Source organism: Dermacentor albipictus, chromosome 8 (assembly GCF_038994185.2).
Source record: "Dermacentor albipictus isolate Rhodes 1998 colony chromosome 8, USDA_Dalb.pri_finalv2, whole genome shotgun sequence".
Classification (NCBI taxonomy): domain Eukaryota; kingdom Metazoa; phylum Arthropoda; class Arachnida; order Ixodida; family Ixodidae; genus Dermacentor; species Dermacentor albipictus.
Genome location: NC_091828.1, coordinates 71123866 through 71148908, shown reverse-complemented (window position 1 = coordinate 71148908; position 25043 = coordinate 71123866). Strand labels below are relative to the sequence as shown.

Sequence of the window (25043 nt, the reverse complement as noted above, 5' to 3'; positions counted from 1 at the left end):
CTTCTCTTGACACATATTCTGTAACTCTAATGGACCACCCGTTGTGTTCCCTATGCATTACATCTCTTGCCTAGCTCCATTCCTTGCTCTTAATGTTAACTTGAATGTAGCCTATACCCTCGTTTGCTCTCGAATTCACCACCGCTGTCATTCTGTCTCTTAACGTTACTCCCAAGATTTCTCGTTGCATCGCTCATTGTCCGGTTCCCAGCTTCTCAAGCTTTCTTCTTTGACAAATGGAATGTTTTATTTTGTCAGAAAGAAAGCAATATACGATAAGTGGCGACAGACACGTCTGGATCCACAGCCAATAACCTATTGTGGATCTATGGAATGCATACCTCATACAATACGATCCGTTGACAAATATGTACTGGTACGTAGAAACACATACTGAAGGTGTGCACATGTTTACTACTTAACATTACAGTGTGAAGTTTAGACAGAATGTACTATTTCCAGGAAAGTTCAAACTTTCTCGAGGATTTTATGTTCGCAACTAAAAAAATTACACATTTTCCACCGGTGAACCATATAAATCGGCGACCATAGCTTTATTAAACCCTGGGGATATTAGGTTATTTCCGGTGAGTATGTCTTCCAGTCCATTTTTTAGACGTCTTTATTTTTATTTCATTTAGGTGGAATAAAATATGAACAATGAAATGAAATGTTTATAATTATTCTGTGCACTAAAGTAGCGGTTTTAGAGTCACCAACAGTACTGACGGCATGATGTTCAGTCAATTGAATAGTGGCGCATATCACTCATTCCTAGTTGACCAAGTGATTATTCTAACAGCCCATTTTCTGTATGATTATAACTGGCCTGTAATGCAACATGTAAGTGAAACTCCATCTCTCAATGCAATATGTGAGGTTTCAATAAAATAAGCTAAAGGATATTATGCGTAGTGAATTTGCTGCAATCTTTTCGGTATCCTACCTTAAAGTAAATCAACCGAACGTTAGTTTTTTTTACGTAGTTCATCAGTATGACGCGTACAATTTAAACCTACGTTCATTGTAATTCCGAGGTATTTGTAGTTGTTCCCCTGCTGAATAGCTGTCCCACAAATATGCAGTTTACATAGGTTAAGTCCTTCTTTTCTACTTCAAGCGAACAAGATAAACTTGGTTTTTTTTTTACGATTTAAAGCCAAGGTGGTTTCATTGTACAGAGTCAATGCGCTGTGTAGTTGCCTACTTGCAACTACTGCTGCCTCCTCGGAGTTTTGCCAGGTAATCAATAAAGCCGCGTCGTCAGCATATAGAACAGGTTTCGTATGTGTGAGGGAAATTAGCAAGTCCTTAAATAAAAAAGAAAAACAATAAGGGCCACGTAACGAACCCCATTGGACGCCTGTTGTCTGGGACTCTGATTCAGAATCTGGTATTTGTACGGACTGCTTGCGCTTGGTTGAAAAGCTTTAATGAATTCTGTGGAGATTCCTCTGAAACCATATCATTGAACTTTATTTATAACAATTTTGTAATCAACGGAGTCAAAGGCTTTTTGCACGTCGAGGAATGTACATAATGTCATCTGTGTTTCATTATTGAACTAATTCATTGTGTCAGCAACTCAACGTACTCATTTCTGTGGTTGTGCCAAAACATTTAGCACTATTTTGGGAATTCGTTTCTTTTTTCAAAAAGTGTGTTTATGCACACAACATGGTGATTGGGCGACAGTTCGTTGAGTCGTTAAGGATATCACGTTTACAGACGGGGGTTATCTTTACCGTCCTAAGCTGTTTTCGGATTACACCCGGTAAGTAGACCGGTTCAACTTTTATTGACAAATTAACGTTTCTGCTTCATATGTTAGTTTCGTTGGAATGCTATGATTGTGTTACACTTTTCAATGATAGCGACAGCTGCCGGTCATGACATGGTCATGGCTGCAGCATGCACTTCTTTGTATTGCTTGCTTTAAACGATAGGCATCTGAGAGGACGTGTAGGCAGCGCTACACACAACCAACAATGTTCTGGTAACTATATTCGGCGTCCAAAAACAGAATGGAGGAGCCGCAACAGTACTACATCCAGTCTTCATAGGGGCCCATAGCGCCACTCAGCGTTAAAGTGGCCGTTCTCTTGTTATCAGGCGCTGCCATTTTGATATGTCAGGCCAAATAACCAATCAATTCGTTCTAAGCTTTACTTTTGGTAAATATGAGCGTTGCATTTTGTCGCATGAACAAAAATATATATAAGCTCTTTCTTTTCACCCTACATACGTGCCTATAAATAAATAAATTCTCGCTGTGAGGTTGCAATTTATTGTGAATGTCGCGTACCGAGCGTTTGACACTTGTCGATTTTTGTGATTTTATAAGTGTTTAAGCAGTTATGAAGAAACCTTAGCTTGTGAGCTCCTATCTAAATACATAGCATAAGAGAAATTGTTTTTCTGGACTACCTCTTTGCCCATTCTCATAAGGTTTGTTGAATGAAAGAAAAAAAATTTTTTCAATTCAATTCCTCGATCTTTTTAATTTTTTACAGTTCGCAAAATTTGAAGCAGTACAAACATGAAACTTCGCATTTCCATAAACTGCACCTAATGATACATCAAAAGCCAACAAAAAATTATGTGATGTTCACCGTTCTTTTAGTAAATACAGTTGAACCTCGCAATAACAAAATCGGCGGGGAACGCCGGAAAAATTCGGCTTTCCACACATTTCGTCGTTGCGAAATGAGACAGCGCAAATAGACGACGTGTCACAGAACGAAACTTTACTATAGAAATTCCGTTAGCCTAACTTGGCAGGCTTGCTCGAGGATACAGAACCGCATTGCCTTTCGTACAAAGTGCACCACATCCGTAAGTCAGTAGTGGCAACACTGCCGTGGAGCACTGTTCTCGGTCAATTGCTTTCGGAGATAAGATCACATTTGCGAGCTTTTGCGTAACTCGGCACCGGACGCAAAGCGACAGCGCTCCACGCAAGCAGCAGCATTTCTCCGGCGTACGCTGTCGCCCGTAGGCGCCGAGACATCCGGTGCCTAGCGCGCAAGTGATCGCATCTCGTATACCCGAAGGCAATCGATCGAGATTGCGGCCCCTTCGAGCAAATGTACGTCCGGCGCCGAAAACGCACGAGATGCCTGTCGGGTGGCACCAGAACTAGCGTTCTTACGTTTTTGAAGCAAGGGATGCGTATTCCCGGACGACCGTTCAATCGCGGTTCGATGCGTGACACTCCATGCTGCGACCGCTATCTCAAGCGCCATTAACAATTCCAGGACCGTGGGACGTAGATTTCCTCGGTTTTGCTGCATTTTGTTTCAACGCGGCGCAAATTTCGCACTGCATTGTGTGCAATGCCGTCATCAAATGTCGGTAGCAACATGCGTTCCGCTTCGAACGGGCCATGAACAAGCAAGATGGCGGCCACGACGTGTTTCCAGCGCACGCGATCGCTTCCGGTTCTTGGTTGCTTTCGTCAACAAAAATGGCGGCACCCACGCCAGTGTAATGTGGTGGTATTTTACGCAATTTCAGTGCAAGGCAGTCGCATTTGAGTGCATTTTGGGGCCTCGTAGTCTTGCGCTAGTAGGTAATGTGCGGGGTTACATTCCGGCAAAATTTCGTTGATGCGGGATTGCAGTACAGTGACATTTCGCTGTCAAGAGGTACGAAATGCTTTGAATCCTATGTGCGTTCGCCCGGGATACGAAAATATTCCGTGGACGCGCGAATTTCTTTATCACGGGATTTCGTTAACATGGCGTTTGTCTATAAAACTACCACTAATTTCTGTGTGCGGGCTTTTGCCAAACTCTTGTAAAAATAGCACCAATTTCACATAAGCAGTAAATTTACTCCTCACATTTTTCATCTCTAGACGCTTCAGTTAACTGATGCAGTTTACAGGATTGTGCTGTTTATTTATGGTGCGGAGTTAAGGATTTGTGAATTTCACGTTTCATTTTTTTAACTTAATTCCGGCAATTTCTATAAAATCATTTAGATCCTAAATGAAAATTCTGCTTCCTATAGTTGATAGAACGTATGGTCGTTTCACTCAAATGCTTTAAGCCTTATTTAAATCGGTCCGGCGGTTGTTTCGTGAAAGTCTTTCTGCATTTTACATGTATTTGAATAGAGAAATTGGAGTTGACACCGACCTAAAGTTTCCGCTTGAGAACGTTGTCAGTTAAGGAACAGCAAAGAAGAGTTCTCCTGCTCAGATGAGAGCATGGGCATGGTCTCTCGGTGTAAAGCCTGCCTTTGCATAGTGCGAACTTGCACGGCATAGGTTTCTTATTTCTTTGAGCTATTGCGACTACAGCCAGGATGAAGTGTATATGTACGCGTGCTCTAGTCAAACTAAGACAGTCTGTCTCCCTCACCAAAGGTGGCTCAGATCTCCCTTCCACGGGCAACGTAACTACATGCTTCGCTCAAGATTAGTACACATGTGGGGAAACGGTTTGATGCAGCGAATCCGCCTTGCTGTCGCGTACATAACACGCTGTGCAAGCGTCCATCCCGTTGACGTTCATTCAAGTTGTAAGCGTTCTCAGGCGCATGCCACAAATGAACACATTATTTGCGCCTACAATTTTTTTCACGCATACGTGAGTACATAACAGAGGCTGTCCTATGTTCAAAACCGCAGGCATCGACATACAATTGTCATGAAGATGCAATTTTGCGCCTTCGGGAACACGTCATCATCATCAGCCTGGTTACGCCCACTGCAGGACAAAGGCCTCTCCCATACTTCTCCAACAACCCCGGTCATTTACTAATTGTGGCGATGTCGTCCCTGCAGACTTCTTAATCTCATCCGCCCACCTAACTTTCTGCCACCCATGCTACGCTTCCCTTCCCTTGGAATCCAGTCCGTAACCCTTAATGACCATCGGTTATCTTTCCTCCTCATTACATGTTCTGCCCATGCCCATTTATTTTTCTTGATTTCAACTCAGATGTCATTAACTCGCGTTTAGTCCCTCACCCAATCTGTTCTTTTCTTATCCTATGACGTTACACCCATCATTCTTCTTTCCATAGCTCGTTGCGTCGTCCTTAATTTAAGTAGAACCCTTTTCGTAAGCCTCCAGGTTTCTGCCCCGTAGGTGAGTACTGGTAAGACACGAAAACTGTTCGGGAACACGAAAACTGTTCAAAACTAATTGTATGTGGGCAGTTCTATAGACTCTGAACCAGACATTAAACTGTACAATGGTATAAGGTTTGGCACTAGCGCCTTGTAGATAAAATGAAGGTACCTCATGGGACCTTCCTCACTTATGGTATTCCTCCACGTCGGATGCAGCAGTGTTGCAATTGCCTGGCTAACGTCGAGGCTGATACCTGACATCAGGTATAAGGAGGGATCTCAGAAGAGACCAATGAAGAACCGGAAAAACTGTCACTCTCGTGGTTGCGAGATCACACTTTCAGTAGCTCTGTATTGAAGCGACCATTGCACTAAGTGAGGGGTTCTTTCCTGCCATACCCGCCGTGGTTGCTCTATGGCTATGGTGTTGGGCTGCTGAGCACGAGGTCGCGGGATCGAATCCCGGCCACGGCGGCCGCATTTCGATGGGGACGAAATGCGAAAACACCCGTGTACTTAGATTTAGGTGCACGTTAAAGAACCCCAGGTGGTCGAAATTTCCGGAGTCCTCCACTACGGCGTGCCTCATAATCAGAAAGTGGTTTTGGCACGTAAAACCTCATAATTTAATTTTTTTAAACAACCACTGCAGGTGGACAGACTACGCGGTTGTCCTTTATATAGATATATATATTTTTTCTTTTATAAATGTATTTTTTCTCTCTCTCCATTAAACTGGAATGGTAGAACCTGCAGAGTAACAACTTACCGAACAACAGTTGGCCATTTGCCATATATGTTCCTCAGGTTACGTTTTTTGCTTTATTTCGCGCAATGGTTGCTGTATATTTAATATCCTAATTTCTGTAGTTTATATCATTTCTTTAAATGGAGGTCCTCCGCCTCGAAACCCTGGAATAAATGTTCTGAAGCCTCCTGCATGGTGCCCAAAATAATATAATTCGCCAAATCAAACCCCGGCCGCGGCATCCCGCATTTCGATGGAGGCTTTATGCAAAATGAACGATCCTCGTTCCGCGACGTGAACTCGTACGTCACATGAGCGTAGTTTCTCTCATTTCGACAGGGAAGACAAAGAAGTGCCCAGAGCTCATTGGTGCTCTGAGCCCCTCGCTGTTTTGCCATTTTTTACGGTTTTTTTTTTTCATTTTCGTGAGAGTCATTTCATCAAGGATGAGCAAGAAGATGTTCCCCCGACCGCCTGAACAAGGTCAGTCGTCTACTTCATCGCTCATTTTTGGACGACGTGCCTTTGGAAGCTCGGACCAGCTCGATTCCTGGGAGAGCTCAACGCCAGAAGCCATGGACTCTGACGGCGAGTACACCGTAGCCATGGGCCGCTGTATGAAGAAGATGAGCCGTATGTCTAGCTGCCGACTTTAGCTGCCGGGCTTACTGCCCGGCAGCTAGGCTAGACTTGTGACGCAGTTAACGAAAAGCAGCGTGGCCGTCGTGGAGCAGTTAATTTGAATTAATTAATCGTACTGGAAGATGTTCGCGACGCTTTATGAGCCCCAATATTATTCTAACTAATTTCGGTAGTTTTTGGGCATGCTAGTCGCACAGGGTGCTGTGACGCAGTTTCGCGTGTACTGAATTTTACTGCGACAAGTTTTGGCGCTTTCTCTGACTGCCAACATTATTGAAACTAATTTCATTACTTTTTGGGGTACCTTTCGAGCGCAGTGGGCACGCCTGGCGCTGTGACGCGGTTAGCGAAAATCAGCTCGGCCTTAGTGCGCGGTTTCGCGCTTTAATGCACGAGTTCATGGCGCTTTCTCTGACGCCCAACACTGTTGAAAATTATTTTCGGTACTTTGATGTTATGAGGCCCGCTCGCCGCGCCTGTTGTGACTCAGCGAAAAGCAGCTCGGCCGTGGTGACAAACTTAGTTTGGCGCGTACTGAATCTTACTGCGACAAGCTTGTGGCAATTTTTGTGTCCCCGCAACAATTTAAGCCTTCTTTCGGTACCCACGCTTGTCGAAAACGCGACGAGCAATCGTCAAGAGTGATAACACGGGAGTGCGTTGCTTGCGCCTGCAGAACGCACAAGAGATAAGCCAAGGAGCTTAAACGCCAGGAACTAGGAACTCGAAAATTCTGTCTTCTGAACGGCACCCACGCATTTGTCTTGAGTGCGAGTAGAAGGAATTCTGCGAGCGTCCAGCATGCTCTGGTTGAGAGCCTGTGTTGTGTCCACCTCTGTGTATTCGTAGCGTACTATCGCATCGGTTGTAGCCAAGTTGGCGAAACGCGCCGTAGCCCGCACATTCGTGCTATTAAAGTGCAGGAAATAAGTCTTGGAAAGAGGGGAATGCTTGGAATTAGGATGTGTTTGGGGTATGTACGGTATTGCTTGCGATGAGTCGGGTATTTTCTACGCCGTATGTGTAAATACGAACTGCTTTTGTTTGTAATGCCGTCCATTCACCACTTTCACACGCTTCGCCTCTGCAGGCATTATACTTACATGTTAATACAAAAATAACACTTGCTTGTAATTTTGTCAGCTCACGTCGTCTGGTGGAGCTTCCTGCGGAAACTACTGCTGCTTACCTGGTGCCACAACATTGGATGAATGCACAAAAAGCCCGCGAAGAGCATTTATAAAGAACAAAATAAACATTTCCTCATTTCACAAGGTGTCTTGCGTCTTTATGAAATTGTACGTGGCACATATTCAATGGAGGCTTCTGAAGATCGTTCGCAATCAATTTTACTTATCAACAAAATGATTTGCAAATGAATATTCAATAAATAAAAAACAAACATAACATTTGCTGCAAAAAAAAAACAATGGAGCTGGCGTGACGCGCACCAGCTAGTATTCAAAACGCGCGCACACAAAACCGGAGCTGTGCTTCAGGTATTAACGCACACGGCTTGGTGCGCTGCAGTCAATTCGGCCGCTGGCACGGAGGAAGGAAACTCGGGAGAGGCCCTGACGTCACTCTTTGTGAAGCTAAAGTGAGGCCGGAAGTTGGCATTGCTCGTGGCGTTGCTCCGCCTTTCGGGCCAGCTGTCCTCTCTTGTTTATACATTTGTGGCGAAACCACGCCGCGCTGGGCGCAACCGGGCTGCCCGGACGGCTGCCCGTGCAATACTAAACAAAATCATGTAATCGCGATGTCTCAAGGGATTACTGTTGCCGAAGTCATGTTGAAAAAAGTTCATAATGAACTTCGCAAATGGGGCCGTGGGTCAATCTGCTGCCTTTACTGGCTTTTACGAAAATGAACATTCTTTATCAGGCTAGCCAAATCAGCTATTCTCATCAACCGCGGGTACCGGCCGCGTCCCAGTTCTTGCGCGATCTTAAAAAAAGGTCACCTTTATCGCTGCCTTATGCTTGCTTTTCTCTGCTTGGACTTCCTCGGGCTCTCAGACGGTCTTGCGAGCTAGACGTCTGGCCATACGAAAAAAATGTACGCATTCTCACTGCACTGCAAGAACGCACTGGAGACACGTACGACACACCGACCCATTTGCGATCCATTTGGAGTTTATGAGCACAAACACATTCTCGTCTGAGGAATCGTCGTGCTTTATTGAACAAACTTCGGGTGGCCGCACATGACTACGGCAGCGCGCCGGCGAGGAGGCGCAATGTCATTTCTGACTCCGCGTTTAGATTCATCGAGTGCGGCCTGAGGTTCCCTCTTACCACGGTAAGTGAAGCTTCACGTAACCTAAGTTTTGCGATAGCCGGCGCACGGTGCCGAACAGTACGCGGGTAGAATAGGCCTACGTGCGACCATGGAACAGCCGTTTGATGTGTTCGCAGGCGTACGTTCTGTGGAGCCTTGCTCACTGTTGCAGCGCATCCGCTAATCTTCACTTCCCTGCGCCTCTCGCGCGCACAGATAAGATACCCCTGCCGTAGGGAGGATTCGTTCCTTAAGTCAAAGAAGCCGCTTCTTTCCCATCTTCCAGGATGAAGCGTCGGCTGGCAGGCGCACGGCGCCGAGGGCAGCAAAATGCACATATTCTGCGTAACGCCCTATCAGCAAGTGTATTGAGGTACAGTGGCGATCAATATGAAGGTGATCGCTCGAGCGGCGACCGAGGAAAGAAGCAGCGCCACGTTACGTCATCACCCTCCGTGGCGAGCGGAACATCAGAGTAGCTTCCCCTCTCTTTTTGCTGTTCCTTGAGCTGCTGTCACTCCCTTCTAGTAATCCCAAATTTCGTTTTAACGCGATAGCGTTAAGGAGCTTGTGTCGCAGAAAAGCCGTGCCGTCGGCGTCGGCGTCCGCGGCGTTGGCCATGAGCGATAAATCACGGCAAGCACTTCATAAATAAAAAGCAACTTCAAAGATGGGCTGGGTGGGAATCGAACCAGGGTCTCCGGAGTGCGAGACGAAGACGCTACCACTCAGCCACGAGTTCAATGCTTGAATGCGGTACAAAAGCGCTTCTAGTGAATGCGGTGTTGCCTTAGAAACGTGCCGTAGAAAGTTATACTGTGGTGTATATCGGTAATTATGAGCATGTAACTTACAGAAGTCGCAGTTACACGATTAGCGAAGTACGTTTCCGCTACATTTTTTCTGCGCTTACCGCACATCCAGAGCCATCTTGCGGCAAACACAGAAGACCCCCTCCTCTCAATGTACGGCGCTGCCCCGACAGGTGGCGCGCCACGCGCGCATTGGGGCTGTGCGGGGACCGGAGCCAGGCGCGTCGCGGCCTCTCCCCTGACGACGCTTCGCCGTGCTCCCACACGGGTTGCAGAATCAAGCGCCGTTCCTTTCTTTAGATTACTATCTATCTATCTCTCTGCCCGTGCCGATCACGACGTTTGGCTGGCGTAGATCGTTTCCCCCTCCGAGACACCGAGTTCTTTGGTTCGTTCCGCTTGCTCATGCGCACGTTTCGTTGCCGCGCCGAACGCTGCGTTGCTCGACGCTCACCGCGTGATAGGTGGGCGCAAAGTCCGATGCGGGGCGCCTCGTAAGTCATCGCTGCGCCGTAGCGCATTGTCTTACACCCCTTGGCGGGTCGAGGAGAACGCTGTCGCATTCCACTCTTGAAGGCGAAGCTTAAGCGTCCTCCATTTTTTTTTTTACGCGTCAGCAGACAGATACGCACGTGTCGTAATCTTGTGTATACTGCTAGACCGGACGCAATCAATTGGAAGGTAATCGTGCAAGCGTCAACCTATGCTAGAAAAAGCCGCTTGCGCGGCATTTTTTTATCCTTCAGGAATAAAGTTACGCTAGCTTCCGTTGCACTCAGGCTCTTCCACAAAGAGCGGGCAGTCTTCTCAGTAACGATAGTGTCAGGTTTAAGTTTTTTCTTTATATCCTCATTTGCACTGCACACTGCCGCATCTATTAGCTCTGCGAGGGCAGCACATTTTGAAGCTCCCAGCTGATCGAAATTATTAACGCAAAAGCGATACATGAGTAATCGGCAGGAGAAAGCGGCGGACGTGGCAGCGGCGGACGTGGCAGCGTCCAGAAAAAAATAAAACGACACCAAAAACCGCCTGAGGTAGTCGGTCATAGGAATGGAAAGGTACTTTCTCTAGCCCATTGCTCACGTGGGCTCCGACACTTCGCTATAAGGGATAACTGCTCACCTGAATTTCGGTTAGCAATAGAGTGAATGGAGGAAAATCAAGAATGTGCAGGCATATATGTCATCCTTGGGGGGGGGGGGGGGGGGGGGGTGAGAATTGAATACTCATGATTGGGATTATTTAAGTCAACCGAATAAAGATCAGATACACATCTATGACATCTCGAATCAGCACTTTCACATTCACAGCACGAAAATAGTCTCAAGTGCCCCCGTATCGTTCCGGTGCCCTCTACTACGCAATTTCTCCGTCCTTTTCTTCACTCCCTTCTATACCAGGGGTGACATCTACTGCGCCTTCATTTTCCTGTAACTACAATACTATAATATTATAATACTGTCAACTGTTTCGGTGTTTAACACTGCCGTTCGTTTCTACTTTCTGCCTGCAGGCGCAAAAGTTGCTATTAAAGAGCCAAAACGAATTAAGGCATAACATTGATCAATATTTTACTCACTGCAAAAAAAAAAAGGATAATTTTCAGCATGCTGCACTCATCCATAACATGCAACATAAACTCTGTCGATAATGCCCGCTTCAGACATGCATTGACTTTCTATCAATACTTGATAGGGCGCCCTCCTTTCCTTTGGAGGCTTTCGATTCTCCTGGGCAAAGATGCATAGAGTGACTCGGCTACGGCCGGGTCTCCTCGAACGTGATTCCATTCGCCTTCTACCGCTTGCCACAATGTTTCTGGACTCCCTGTGTCCGGATGCATGCGAGCCAGGTTAGTTTTATAATCTCCCAGATGTTTTCAAATATGTTGAAGTCCGGACTCCGCGGTGGCCACTCCAGCTGTGCGAAGCCACTGCTGTTCAGGTACTCCTGCACTACAGATGCAGGCGTGTACAGGGCACCCGCCATGTTGAAAATAAAAGCAGCCGTCCGGGAAGGGTCCAATAATAGCACATGGGAGAAGAATGCTGTTACAAATCTCTATGTAAGCTTCAGCTGTCAGCCTCCCCGGAATGCGGTACAGCAGGCCAAGACCTGCGTAGCTGATGGCACCCCACACGTTCACAGAGACACGTCCGCTGACAACAAAGTTCAGGACGTTGTCCTCATCGTACCTTCCGGAAAAGAGAAAAAAAAATCAATTTTGAAATGCGCAAAAGGCATGCGCATTCCTATCTTACAATTTTACCTGGACCCGGAGACCCTCCAGACGCGGAGTCGCTGATTCCAGCAAGTGGAGAATGTGGAGCCGTCGCTGAATATAACTTGCTGCCACTGGTGCGACGTCCAGTTTCTGTGACGGTTGGCAAATTCTAAACGTTTCTGAAGTTGAGTTGTCGTAAGGAGGGGCTTCCTTGCGGCTAAGTGACTATTCAGTCCTGCCTCATGAAGTCGCCTTCGAATAGTGGGCAGACTAACATCAACGTCGATCTGCTCGGCATTTTTTTTTGTGCAGTTGTGAAGGGGTCTTGGGCGGCTGCAGCTACGATGAGGTGGTCTTCATCTTCAGTCGTTTTCCTGGGCCTGCGATGATGAGGGGCATCCGCTACACGGTCCTCCCTGAAATAGGCATTGAGGGTACGGTTTGCAGTTTTCTGTGGACGGCCTATTATGGCAGCAATTTTCCTCTGAGAGAAGCCTGCCTTTCCTACACCGATTATTTCGCTCCTTTCCTCCGCAGTTAACCGCCGTGGCATATTGGGAGCGACTGAAGGCGGGAGCAAAAGAAACGGCATTTATGTGTCACAAAGAGGCTCTGATAAGTCTGACATGCTCGCCGGAAGCTGCACACTGAGGACGCCCGGTGCCTTTTTTTTTTCCATACCAGTCCGGCGTATGTGGGCCGTAGAAACAGCGACAGTGTTATCAAAACCTGTGACGGCAGAAAGACCCGTCCCTGCTATATCGGTAAAAATGAAAAAGAAATGATATACAATGCAGATAAACCGAAGCCTAGAGAACAAACACAGGAAAAAGGTGGCGAGGTAGTGATAGGGGTGACAGTTGTAGCCCGGAAGAGCCTGCGAGGGAAAGAAGGCAACGCAAGCTTTATCGTCGCAGTTCCGATATCGGCCGCTATGCAGCTGGAAAGGCCCGCAGGTCGATGCGCGCGATCGCCTTCATATTGATCGCGACTGTTACACAGCTGTGCAGGTGTGCATGAACCTCGAACGCGCTCTGCTTAAGACTTCGTGATGTTGCAAGTAATGCGAGGAACAAGCAACAGTTAAGCAACATGTGTTTTAATACGCACAAAAGCAAGTTGCTACCGAACACGAACTATGCATTCATAACGTACATCTACGTGCCGCAAATGCACCATACGTGCTGTAAAAAGCAGGAATCACTGACCTGCAAGGCGTTCATTTCACAGATTCTGAAACGCATCGGTTTCGGCCTGCGATGACACGTTAGCATGATTCCGCCAAAGAGGGCAATATTTCCCGCGTATATTCCTTCGTCCGTTGCCATTGCCGTGGCGCGGTACATTGCGTACAGCGTTGCATGCGCGTTCATTTCACGAACTTTAGTTCCTCGTGTCCCACCTGGCCACAGCAAAATCCGGGATAGCACGGTCCAGCTAACGCAGCGCAACAAAAATTGAAGGACGCTTAAGCTTCGCCTTCAAGAGTGGAACGCTACAGCGTTCCCGTCCACCCGCCAAGGGTAAGACGATGCGCTACGGCGCAGCGATCACTTACGAGGCACCCCATATCGGATTTTGCACCCACCAATCACGCAGTGAGCGTCGAGCAACGCAGCGTTCGGCGCGGCAACGAAACGTGCGCCTGAGCAAGCGGAACGAACCAAAGAACTCGGTGTCTCGGAGGGGGAAACGATCTACGCCAGCCGAACGTCCTGATCGCCACGGGCAGAGACATCTGTAGATAGTGATCTAAAGAAAGGAACGACGCTTGATTCTGCAACCCGTGAGAGAGCATGGCGAAGCGTCGTCAGGGGAGAGGGAGTCGGGGCCGCGACGCGCCTCGCACTGGTCCTCGCACAGCCCCAATGTGCGCGTGGCGCGCCACCTGTCGGGCAGCGCCGTACATTGAGAGGAGGGGGTTTTCTGTGTTTGCCGCAAGATGGCTCTGCGTGTGCGGAAAGCGCACACGCAATAGAGCAGCAACTCCCAGGTTTATTTTATGCGGATGACATTGTGTTGCTAGCTAACAAGCAAAGTGATTTGCAACGTCTGGCTAATATCTGTGGACAGGAAGGCAATGATTTAGGCTTGAAGTTTAGTGTTAGAAAATCAGGTGTTATGGTATTCAATGAAAACAGTGAACAGACAGTGGAGATACAGGGCCAAGAAATACCTCGGGTAACAGAATATAAATACCTTGGTATATGGATAAACGAAGGCAATGGATATATGGAAACACAGGAAAAAACCATAACAGTAAAGGGGAAGAGAAATGCAGCCATAATGAAGCACAGAGCGCTATGGGGATACAATAGGTACGAGGTCCTCCGAGGTATGTGGAAAGGTGTAATGGTTCCAGGACTTACTTTTGGAAATGCGGTTGTTTGCTATAAATCAGGGGTACAATCAGGACTCGACGGGAACCAAACGTCAGTGGGTCGCCTCGCATTGGGAGCTCACGGGAAGACTATAAATGAAGCTGTGCAGGGTGATATGGGCTGGGCTAGTTTTGAAGTGAGGGAAGCTTGCAGTAAAATTGAGTATGAAGAAAGGCTGAGGAATATGGAAGAAAGTAAATGGGCTGGGAGAGTGTTCAGGTATCTGTACAGGAAAAACATTGATTCACAGTGGAGGAAAAGAACTAGGAAGCTTACCAGCAAGTATGCGGCCTGTAGGGTGGACAACACAACAACAAAGGTCAAGCGGAAAGTCAGAGAAGCTGAATTAATCTCATGGGTGGCGGCAATGGAAAAGAAACCTGCCATGAGTAACTACTTAAGAGGAAAAAACGAAATCAGGAAAGAAACCATTTATGATAACTCAAAGGGAAGCTCATTACTTTTCGAAGCGAGATCAAGATGCCTTAGAAGACGCACCTATTAAGCGAGATATAAGAAGCAAGACGAAGCATATGCTTGCTCTGGTAAAGCTAGGGAAACTACGCAGCATGTTTTATTAGAATGTGAAGACGTCTACCCAGCGGTCGATTTAGGCACCACTGGCCTCCTTGAAGCCCTTGGGTTCAGAGGGAGCAGTGGTAAAGCAAACATGTCCGCAATAGACATTAGTAAGAGGCGACTGGAGGATTGGTGGAAGAAAAGTAGGGAAACGACAAAAGACGGAGACGTACAAAAGCACAGTTAGCAATAGGGGATCAGAAAATTTGGGCGTGGTAGTTCATAGTGCTTTTTTTTTCTTTTTTCATTGTTTAACCTAGGTAGAATATTAGGCAGTATAGTAGCAAGAGCTTGGTGGCGCAACCCACCGCCCCGTTTCAAAGGGGACGCTCATAACATCCATCCATCCAGCGCAGAAGAAATGTAGCGGAAACGTACTTCGCTACTCGTGTAACTGCAACTTCGGTAAGTTACATGCTCATTTGTTGCTGTCTTATCCGTAGCTCGATAGCGCCTAATGAAAATAGAATGCTTGCCTATCGCGTATCCTTGATGGATAACTTTCGGCAATACTATTTTTCTTTGCTTGACGAATTAATCAATCAACCTTATATCGCAATTCTACGATGTGAAGAAGGTGGCCGGAGAAAAAAAGCTGCTGCAGTGCAGCTTGACTGGGCTCCAGCCATCCATCAGAAATGGAGACGAAACACATTCAGCATTACTAACGACTAATAAAAAGCACTGTACCAAATATACATTAAAACCAATATTACATTACAAATCAAACATGGTACTCTAAGGACATGTAAGAAGGAAGAATCAAAGAGGAAGGCTGAGTGCGCATCATATGCATATATGTTACAAAGGCTGGACGCAAACACAAAAAAAGTGGTTTTCATTTTTATTGCGTGAATAAACTTATGATGTCTTTCTTTGTTAGCGTTGTGATGTCAATATTCAGTGTGTCATAGTGATCTAATGTCGTTGGTAAAGTATGCTCAATTCTCTGTCGGCCGCACTGTGTGCGCGAAAAAAATGAACGCGCCATAGAGCTTGACACGAATAGGTTATGTTATCGGGGACTCAAATCGTGCAATATCGAGAAAAGCATGTGATTTTGATTTGATTTGATTTGATTTGATTTATTGATTTCCATTTACACACACACATGTACAGAGGAGTGGTAAATGGAGGTGGATGAGGGAAAAAAGCCGCACAGACGCGGCTTGAGGTAACCTCACCCCCTATAGGTACAATATGGCTGCATGGGGTTACACATCAAGCGCCATATAAATTACATTTTATCTAGTGGCCATAAAACATTGCAATTATATAATATATGAAAGAACAGTGAAATGTTTCCACAATAACAATGCAAAACACACTGCGGCATTGAAATAAATAAATGATATACACTTGGTAACAGACAAAAAAAGAGGAACATAACACACATTATTAATCATTAACAACTGCTTTGTTATAGGAACGCAGTAGAGTGTACAAGTGTTGAACTATAAGGATTTTATGTTTTTCAAAAAGAGGCGCGGTGTATTCTATGTAAGAAGCACTTGATACCGCGCGGACTGCCTTCTTCTTTTTTTTTTTTTTTACTAGAGCGAGCTTGTCCAGGTTCGGAGCTGCAGTATTGCTCCCAACTATAATCGGGTACAACTGAAGTATGCAGTGAAGCTCCGCCCACGCCCTCATTACCACCAGCCACTATTCCTCCGCAAGACTGCAAATAGTTCGTACTTCAAACTTTCCCTGTTACCTAAATAAGGCGGTTACTACAAAAATAAAATTAAGCACGTAATTTTGTACGTTTTCATTCGTTTGTTACAGTTGAACGGTGAAAGCCTAATTGTTTATTGAACTGAAATAAAACGCTTGCTTGGTTGCAACTATTTATTGTCAAGTTTCCCCTCAGTTGGTAGTGAAGTTTCATGGGTGAAACGGGGTCAGCAGTGAAATGAACTGTACCGCTGACTTTTGAAGAGTGAAATGTTCAGACTTCATACACTTTGTCCATGTCTGTTGCACACCTCATCGCTTCCGCCGATGAAATTTCTCTTCAAGAACAGCAGACGCTCCGAAGGTATAAAGTACCACGCCATTTTGAAATGGTCGCATGACGACGATTCTGTTTGCGTCTGTGATTGGCCGGCGGAGTAACAACCCCGCGCAGTCCATGTGCCTTGATAGCACATAACACAAATGAGAGCTGAACAACAAAAGTGTTATCTCTGAGTTACAAAAAAATATAAATGCAGAATACGGCGAATTTACAACAACTAAACAATAAGTGGTGTCCAAATCATTGCCCCAGTAAAAACGAAACGACTGATCCTTTGGACAGCAGATCTCGAAGGCTGTCCTTTGCAGGCAGAGAATACCGGAAGTGATTACAAAGACGAATACATGCCATGGCCGTCATCTTTGGGGCATCACTTAATGAGCCACTGCATATTGACGAGACCCGCCGTGGTTGCACAGTGGCTATGGTGTTGGGCTGCTGATCACGAGGTCGCGGGATCGAATCCCGGCCACGACGGCCGTATTTCGATGGGGGCGAAATGTGAAAACACCCATGTACTTAGATTTAGGTGCACGTTAAAGAACCCCAGGTGGTATAAATTTCCCGAGTCCTCCACTATGGCGTGCCTCATAATCAGAAAGTGGTTTTGGCACGTAAAAAGAAAAAAAGAAGCCATGTTGACGAGTCCCCGTTACTCATACGTTTATATTCTCTACTTTCCATGTTACATCTATGTTGCTTTGATTACTTTGTTCGGATCGCTGCTGTTGTGGTGCAGCAGGTGGGACCAGGGACGCCTACCTCCCTAGTAACATACACTCATTTTGAAGATTGTATGCGGCGAAAGCAATCTGCAGTTGCTAGTCCAGCGTCGTGGTGTCTCTTCTTTCCGTAGTGTTTGGGTCTCTATTTTTTCGCTGGTTTTCTGAAGTTTCAGTGTGAACCAACTGGCCTAGCAAGCAACACTTCTGCCAGAAACACGTTATAACCGCGGCGGCTCTCTCAGCGTAACAAAACTGATCTCGAAGGCCATGATTTCACGAAATGCATCAACGACAACGATTGCGGATCACAAAAAACGTCATTTTAGGAACCGAAACCAAAATCACAAATGAGCTGCTGATGATGGTCGACTAGCCATTGGTGGCCGTCCAAAGTCGCAGCTGTAGCGCTCTGCCGCTACTACTGCCGCTGCGCTGCGGCCAGCTGCGGCGCTCCTCCATCCGGTGGCTTTCGAAATGCCGGCGCCCGTTTCCTGCGGCTCTTGGAGAAGGAAAAAAATTGCCGTAATCAGTGGTTACTGCATCGCCCGATCGTGAAGCGCTCCTTTCCTCCTGCGGTCTTCCATCGCCTGAAGGTGAGGGAAACCCCGGAGATAGGGCCCTGTTATGCCGGTTTTCGCGCCAACGAAGGTTGCTCTTTCTCCTCTCTCACGTAACCATTCTCGCCGTCATGAGGAAACCGCTGCAGCGGTCGCGAAACCAACACGTCAATGACGCTTGCACTCGCTGGACGTCAGAGGGGAGCGGGTTCGACAATAAGTATCACCTTCCACGCGCGACCTTTAAGACCGTCGGAGAGTCGTCCGAATACTTACTTTCCGAGCAGAGTGGCCGCGACTTGGGAAACGGGAGAAGACCGGGATCCAAACGTCATGCTGATTCGGGTGTCCTGACTTGGCGAATAATTCTGTGCCGACGTGTACGCTACGCGACCGCATTTTGTGAGTGTGCGTATCGTCCTTGTGTGCTGGTTGTGTGCATCGTTGAGTGTTGGCGGCAAGTTGCCAGGTTGACAAATTTCTGTCTCCTCTTTCAACGTTGGGAGAGCGCGCGACATCCGTGCGACTTCCTCATATGTCTGACGGGGCCGCGATAACATGCAACGTTGCTCCTGCTTTGATAAAACGGATAAGCGGTGATAAGCTGTTGTAGCATTTCTCGCGAGTCACTCTTTTAGTTGGGTCGGGGAAAATCCTCCTGGCCGGTGCGGAGAACAAACACCTCGTTCGAGCTTGCTTGTGACGAGAGAACTGGCAAGTTACGCGCGGCGTTTATTGCATGTTCTCTTGCGTCAACTCGAGATGCAGCATGTCTTGACGGCCTGTGCAGGCAAACGCGCTCATGTTCGTACAATTAGACAGGGTGTCTGCTCAATGTAGCATAGAGTGAGGGGAAACAGTTGAACAGGCCGGGACAGCTTCTACTATAAAAAAAGACATTAATCTTTATAGACACCTGTGCATTGCACCATTTGGGTAGTAAATAATATTACATCATCGCCAATTTTAAGTACGCGTAACTGTCATGTGCTCTTGGCATGCACTTTGAAATAATTCGTCATGCAGCATTGCCATGTGCCAGAGTCGCAGCTTTGAAACACTTAATTGCACTGTCTTGGCAACAGATGCTGTGTAATCTTGAAGTCAGAGCGCACCTGGGCCCTCTGACTTAACCTACAGCTGCCAGCACACTCAGCGATGCTCTAAACTTAATTTAGGCTGTGAAATCGCTAGTGCGCTTTCTTGAAACTGAGCACTCCAATTTATTTACATGTGATGACCAAAATGGAGAGGGTGTTTAGATTTAAATTAGGGGTGGGAGAATATTTGAAGTTTCGAATAAAAATTAGATACTATATACTAACTATTTGTGTTTGTATTTGAAATAGAACTGTTCGGTAATTTTTAATATTTTAAACAAGCAAAATATTTTGCAGCGACCAAGTGTTAAAGCTTGATTACTGTTTTTTGTATGTGAAACGAAGTATCACAAGTTATGGGGAGTGAACAATGCCAAAAGCTTTCGGAGCAATGTGGAAACGAAATCAGTGCTGCAAGCTTTGTTTGCAGTTTTGCGTTAGACACCTACATGACATCTGACTTTTGCTTGTAGTGTGTTTATAAGTGTTATACTCAATGCCCCTTAATTCGACCCTCGCGGGACTGAGAAATTTGTTCGAGTTACAAGAAAAATTGAATTGCCGAAAAGCGGCAGAATGAACCAACTCGTATCTTTTTTTATTCCTTAATGTATTCTGTCGTCGCTGACAGACTACTTCACTACAGTATTACAATAACGATATATGTTGTAGTTGGCTAGTGGCTTGCAGAACTCAACACTGTCATCAGTGCTGACAAAAATCTCAAAATAGAAATCGGCCAAGGCACAATGCAAGTCATCATAATCATCACAGGACAGGTTGCTACGGTCACATAGGGAAGCAGTTGCGCCATTTGCCGAATTTATTGTGTTATCGAGTTTTTAGCAAACCCTGCGTGCAGGAGGTGGTATAGGTTGGGATCGAATTGACTGAAGTGGCAGGTTGTCACGTCCAAACACACCATTTTTTTTTTTACAGCAATGCATAATTTCTATCCGGGACTTTAAACAGGATAACTACAAATGGCGTGTGAGGCTGTTCAGAAAGTTGAAAACCTGTACGCAAGCGCACCAGCCAACTTGCCGTCCACTGTAAAAGAAAAAATAGAGAAGAAAGGGCTGTTCTTTTAATAACAAGTAGTGATCTTATATTTAAATCTGATCATCTGTCCCCGATAGTGGTCTTTTTGTTTGCACTAGTCAATATGAGAGTGGTACATAACTACACTGAAATAAGTATTCCTTCAGTTAAGATATGCATCTATGCTTGAATATTCATATTCGATTCGTATTTGAAAAAGTTCATGTTCGCCCATTCCTGATGTAAAGCAATTGAACAATATTGCGAACTGCAAAGTGTAAGTATTCTACTTTTATCGAAGATTTTAAAATGACACAGTCAAAAGTAATTTAAAACATTAAAATATGGCACACTGTAAAAGAAAAAATAGAGAAGAAAGGGCTGTTCTTTTAATAACAAGTAGTGATCTTATATTTAAATCTGATCATCTGTCCCCGATAGTGGTCTTTTTGTTTGCACTAGTCAATATGAGAGTGGTACATAACTACACTGAAATAAGTATTCCTTCAGTTAAGATATGCATCTATGCTTGAATATTCATATTCGATTCGTATTTGAAAAAGTTCATGTTCGCCCATTCCTGATTTAAAGCAATTAAACAATATTGCGAACTGCAAAGTGTAAGTATTCTACTTTTATCGAAGATTTTAAAATGACACAGTCAAAAGTAATTTAAAACATTAAAATATGGCACACTGTAGGTCGGTCTGCACTAGCAGTAAACTTGTATTGCCTTATAGTCACTCACTCATGCCATCAAATAATTCAAAGGTTTTCTGCTGCTAAAACTGCTGTTACAGCAACATTATTATCGTAGTGCAAGAAGCCGTAGAAAAGAAACCCAGGATGTTGTGCATTTTTTGTCTGCGTCTTCGTGTTTTAGCACGGCAACAAAATGTGGTCCCGTAACCAAGTTGCCCAACATCCCGCTACAGTGTTCATGGGTACTCCATAAGTAATTTTTTAAGTGCTCCATCAAGCCTGTTTGTAGTGCGTTGCCTTTTAATGGACTGTACCCACTTTACTGGCTGTAATCCTGCCAACCAGAATGTTGCACTTGCTTTTTGCCGTGCTCTTCCATCCTGAGAAGAGGGCTTGAAGTGCTTCTTGGATTCTAGAAACTGTTTATGAAACTTGCAATCTTCTCTTTCGAGGTGCAGCTTGTGTGTTCTATTGGCTGTTATTTTTACTCCTCCACAGCGCTTCTCTAAGTGGGGAGACGCAGTGACGCAGTTCTTCAAACAGTGGCCACAGTGCACCGCCTGCACTCGTGATCAAAACATATTGCATCGCTGCATTTGGGCAGCACAGATATGCACAAATGCCACTCGAGTTGACGTAATGTCAAGTCCACAAGTTGTAATACTTGTTCGGTAGGGAGTGTCACCGATCAATTATAACTACACTGCAAAACATTCTGACTCGGACATCTAAAAGCACACTACTTCCATGGCTTTTCCAGCATCGCCTGCTAAGTATAAAATGGAGCATAAACGCCATCAACTCACACCAATCAGTTTTGTAACCAAACATGACAGGCTGTTACACTGTCCTGCTGTCATTCATGCACATAGTGTCAGTCATGTGTCCCATTCTCTGTAATGCAAATTAGCCCTGAGGAGCAGGAATAAAATAGGTGATTTTGGAAATAAATCTGACAGGTCCTTGTGACCTTGTTATAAATATATTTGCCAATGCATTCATCAGACTGCAAGCTGGACTATATTGAATTCCAAACGTGTCCCTAGCAGCATTCGTGCAAAGAAAAAAAATATTGTGTTCTGAAATAAGACCATGAAGCGATCAACTTGCTTTGCTCTGAATGTCTGCCTGCAATTTCCTGGCGCTTCTTGTCCTCCTGCTCACGAAGTGAAGTGGCTGAGTCGTCGTTCTGGCAAACATGGGGTTCGCATGTTCTATTCCTGACCGTAGCGGCTGCAAAAGCACTTGTGCACTGTGATTTTGGTGCACGGTGCGAACCACTGCTGGTCAGAATAATGTGGGGCACTTCGCCATGGTGGCTTCAACTATTCACTCAGTCAAAGTAGTAACAGAAAAACCACAGGTCTCAGAGAAATGCTGGAACGCGAACTATGCGAACAAGATTTTACCGACGGCCGATTATTTGGCAGTTTTGTAATGGAGATTAGATTGACGGCATTTTTTTATGAAATTCGTAATGCTTGAGTTCCTTAAGCAGTGGACAGCAGTCTGCAGAACTGATTTGCCATCAAACAAACTGTTTTCTGATATGCATTTTTCTATGTTGTCTCTCACAGCGGGTATGTAATTTTGCATATAAAACATTCATAACTTACATTCATGTTTAAAACAAGTGCAGGGAAGTAGTATACATCAGCCTCATGTCAATGCTGCTGGAATGTGTGCATTAAGCACGCCCGGAACCTAACCATTCAAAGATAGCCAGCAGTTCAAGTGCTGCTTGTAGCACTGTTTTTTTTTCCTGTATTTTTTATTGTTTGTTCGTTGAGGCTTCCTGTGCAAATAGTTCTGTCATGTCCTTATCTGATCGGCTGAGATAAACTCAGGATGCACCAGTTCACGTGTATTGTGGTAATCTTAAGACCAGGAGATATCACTTTTTCACGTGGGCAGGCAATACGGCATGCTCCCACTTGCAACTATGTAATGCACTTGTATAAATTCTTGCTAAAGCTGAATATCCAGCAGTATATAACTGTATTGTTGTACCCACTTTGATTTGACACGTTTTAATCACATGATTCACTCAAGGAAGCTCGTCACTACTTGTTGATTGGCCCAGTACTGCTGCATTAAATTTTAATATTAGGGCTGAAGTGATCCTTAGTAAAGAAACTAATATGAATTGTTCAGAGTTTCGTGTAACGTATTATCCATGTCCCTTTGATGAATGAGCATGGCATTGGGTCGCGGGATCGAATCCCGGCCATGGCGGCCGCATATCGATGGGGGCGAAATGCGAAAACACCTGTGTGCTTAGATTTAGGTGCACGTTAAACAACCCCAGGTGGACGAAATTTCTGAAGTTTTCCACTACGGTGTGCCTCATTACCAGCAAGTGGTTGGTTTTGGCACATAAAACCCCATAATTTCATTTTAGGCGTGGCATTGAAATCTTCAATTTAGTACAAGAAATTTAAAGATCAAAGATTTTTTAAAATTTCCCCACTAGAACTGCTATTATCCTTGAGGCAACTTGGACGTTCAGCTGAGAATTTGGAGCATTGGTTCTCTTACACTTGCGTTATTTATATAGGCATCACTCTTACCTGCACAAAGCAGAAGGATCTCAATTGTACAGTTACCAGACACATGCACATGTACCACTTTCTTTTTTTGATGAACACACCTTTCAGAAATCACCTGTGGCAGATAGCTCATATTCGGCCCTTGACTTGGATTACTTCAATAGGTGAACATTTCTTAAATGACGAATTGCAGTGTTCAGTTAGCTAACAGTCCTTTTGAGCCAAAAAAAAGAAACAGAGAGCAAACTGTTCAATGATAACTTGCATTTAAAAGTCGTGTTGATAACAGACATATAACAGATGCTTGTTAATTTCCCAGCATCCATAACAGTCGCACGGAGCCATTCTAGGGCAGAAACAGGGCGTCTGTAAAGGCACTTCCAGCTGTAGGTGATACAGCGGTTGGAGTGGGTAGTTGGCCCTTGCACTATGAGCACCATGTCAAGGGTATGTAAGCAGCAATTTGAGATTCTCAATAAACTCCAGAAAGCTTATGGACTCACTTTGGTGGCTAACTGGCCATTGTGTTCTGTGGCCGTTTCTTGAATTCAACACCTGACTGCAGCAGCCACCAGCCACATTTCAGTGGGGCCAAATGCTAAAACGCATGTGTGCGTAGATTGAAAAGATTCCTTACACTGCCCATCCTCGACAAAGAAATAGAAGCCAGCTATGAAGCAGGAGAAACAGGGATGAAAGATAAATGGGATGGAGATGTCCACCCGGTGGCTTTTGTTTCAGAGCGAACAGAACAGATATGTTTAGCTAACAGAAACTAAGGAGCTTGTACTTTATCGTGCTGCCCATGTGGTTCATTGGGTCAAGGTAGATCGAGCCCCTCAGTTGATAGCTGGACAGATAGCACACTGATAAAGCACTTGCCTTCACATGCTGTCTGTGCCGTTTTTGTTATTTCTGTGATGTCCTTTGGTCCCCGTGCTTCGTGATGACGACAGCCTTGACACAATTTTGGGAATGAGCATTTGTCTGTGCTTTTAACTCGTTTGTTGTTTCTTCATGCTCAGTTTTCATGTAAGCCGCATAGAAATCAGAGTCCAATTAGATGGCGAGTGAAATCCACAACACTACTTGACGGCAGCACACTCTTGACATTTCATACTCAATTCTACAAAAGAGATGTGCTCTACTGCGTTGGAATTCTGGATGTTGTATTCTGTAGCAGAGGACAAGATTGATTGATTCATTCAGGCATTCATTTATTTCTCAAGGTGCCCATCTGCTGCTGGAAGCCATGGTGAGGCAGCACTTGTGCAATGCAAAAAATTCAAACAAATATTTAAAAAGAAAACAAACAGGAAAGTGTAAAGATAACTTCCAACTAAACATATAGGCAGCAGTCAGTCAAAGGGCAAACCTGCAAGTTAAATGTGTCTACAACAGAATGTGAGCTATTTGGTTGTCGTAAAAAGACATTTCTTAAGGAGCCAGAGTTAGACAAAAAGCCTACGTAGAAAACTCTTGAAGATTTTAAAAGCTTTCTCGAGGCACTACGAATGGTTAAGCTGATGCTAACTTTTGACAAGCTAAGTGATTGCGAACTAGATTGTACTGTGCATAAACCAGTAATTGTGCCATTTTT

General features: G+C 45.2%; 1 protein-coding gene and 1 long non-coding RNA gene across 6 annotated transcripts in view; one reads left to right on the top strand and one right to left on the bottom strand.

The window, feature by feature from the left end:
- Window positions 1-11114: 11114 nt before the first annotated feature.
- Window positions 11115-12422, bottom strand: LOC135920701 (uncharacterized). The gene is made up of 2 exons (XR_010570288.1): window positions 11838-12422; window positions 11115-11763 (listed from the first exon to the last, which is right to left on the bottom strand). It is a non-coding gene; the product is annotated as an uncharacterized lncRNA (long non-coding RNA).
- A 5473-nt stretch (window positions 12423-17895) lies between these two features.
- Dic1 (Dicarboxylate carrier 1) overlaps window positions 17896-25043 on the top strand; it is a 54506-nt gene continuing 47358 nt past the window's right edge. Inside the window, exon 1 of one of the 5 annotated variants that reach the window (XM_065455660.2) lies at window positions 17896-18087. The gene's annotated coding sequence lies outside the window, so the exon portion shown is untranslated. Of the gene's footprint in view, window positions 18088-18197; window positions 18460-18662; window positions 18766-25043 lie in introns of those variants that run through there. The other 4 variants (XM_065455628.1, XM_065455636.1, XM_065455644.1 and 1 more) reach the window with 4 other exon arrangements.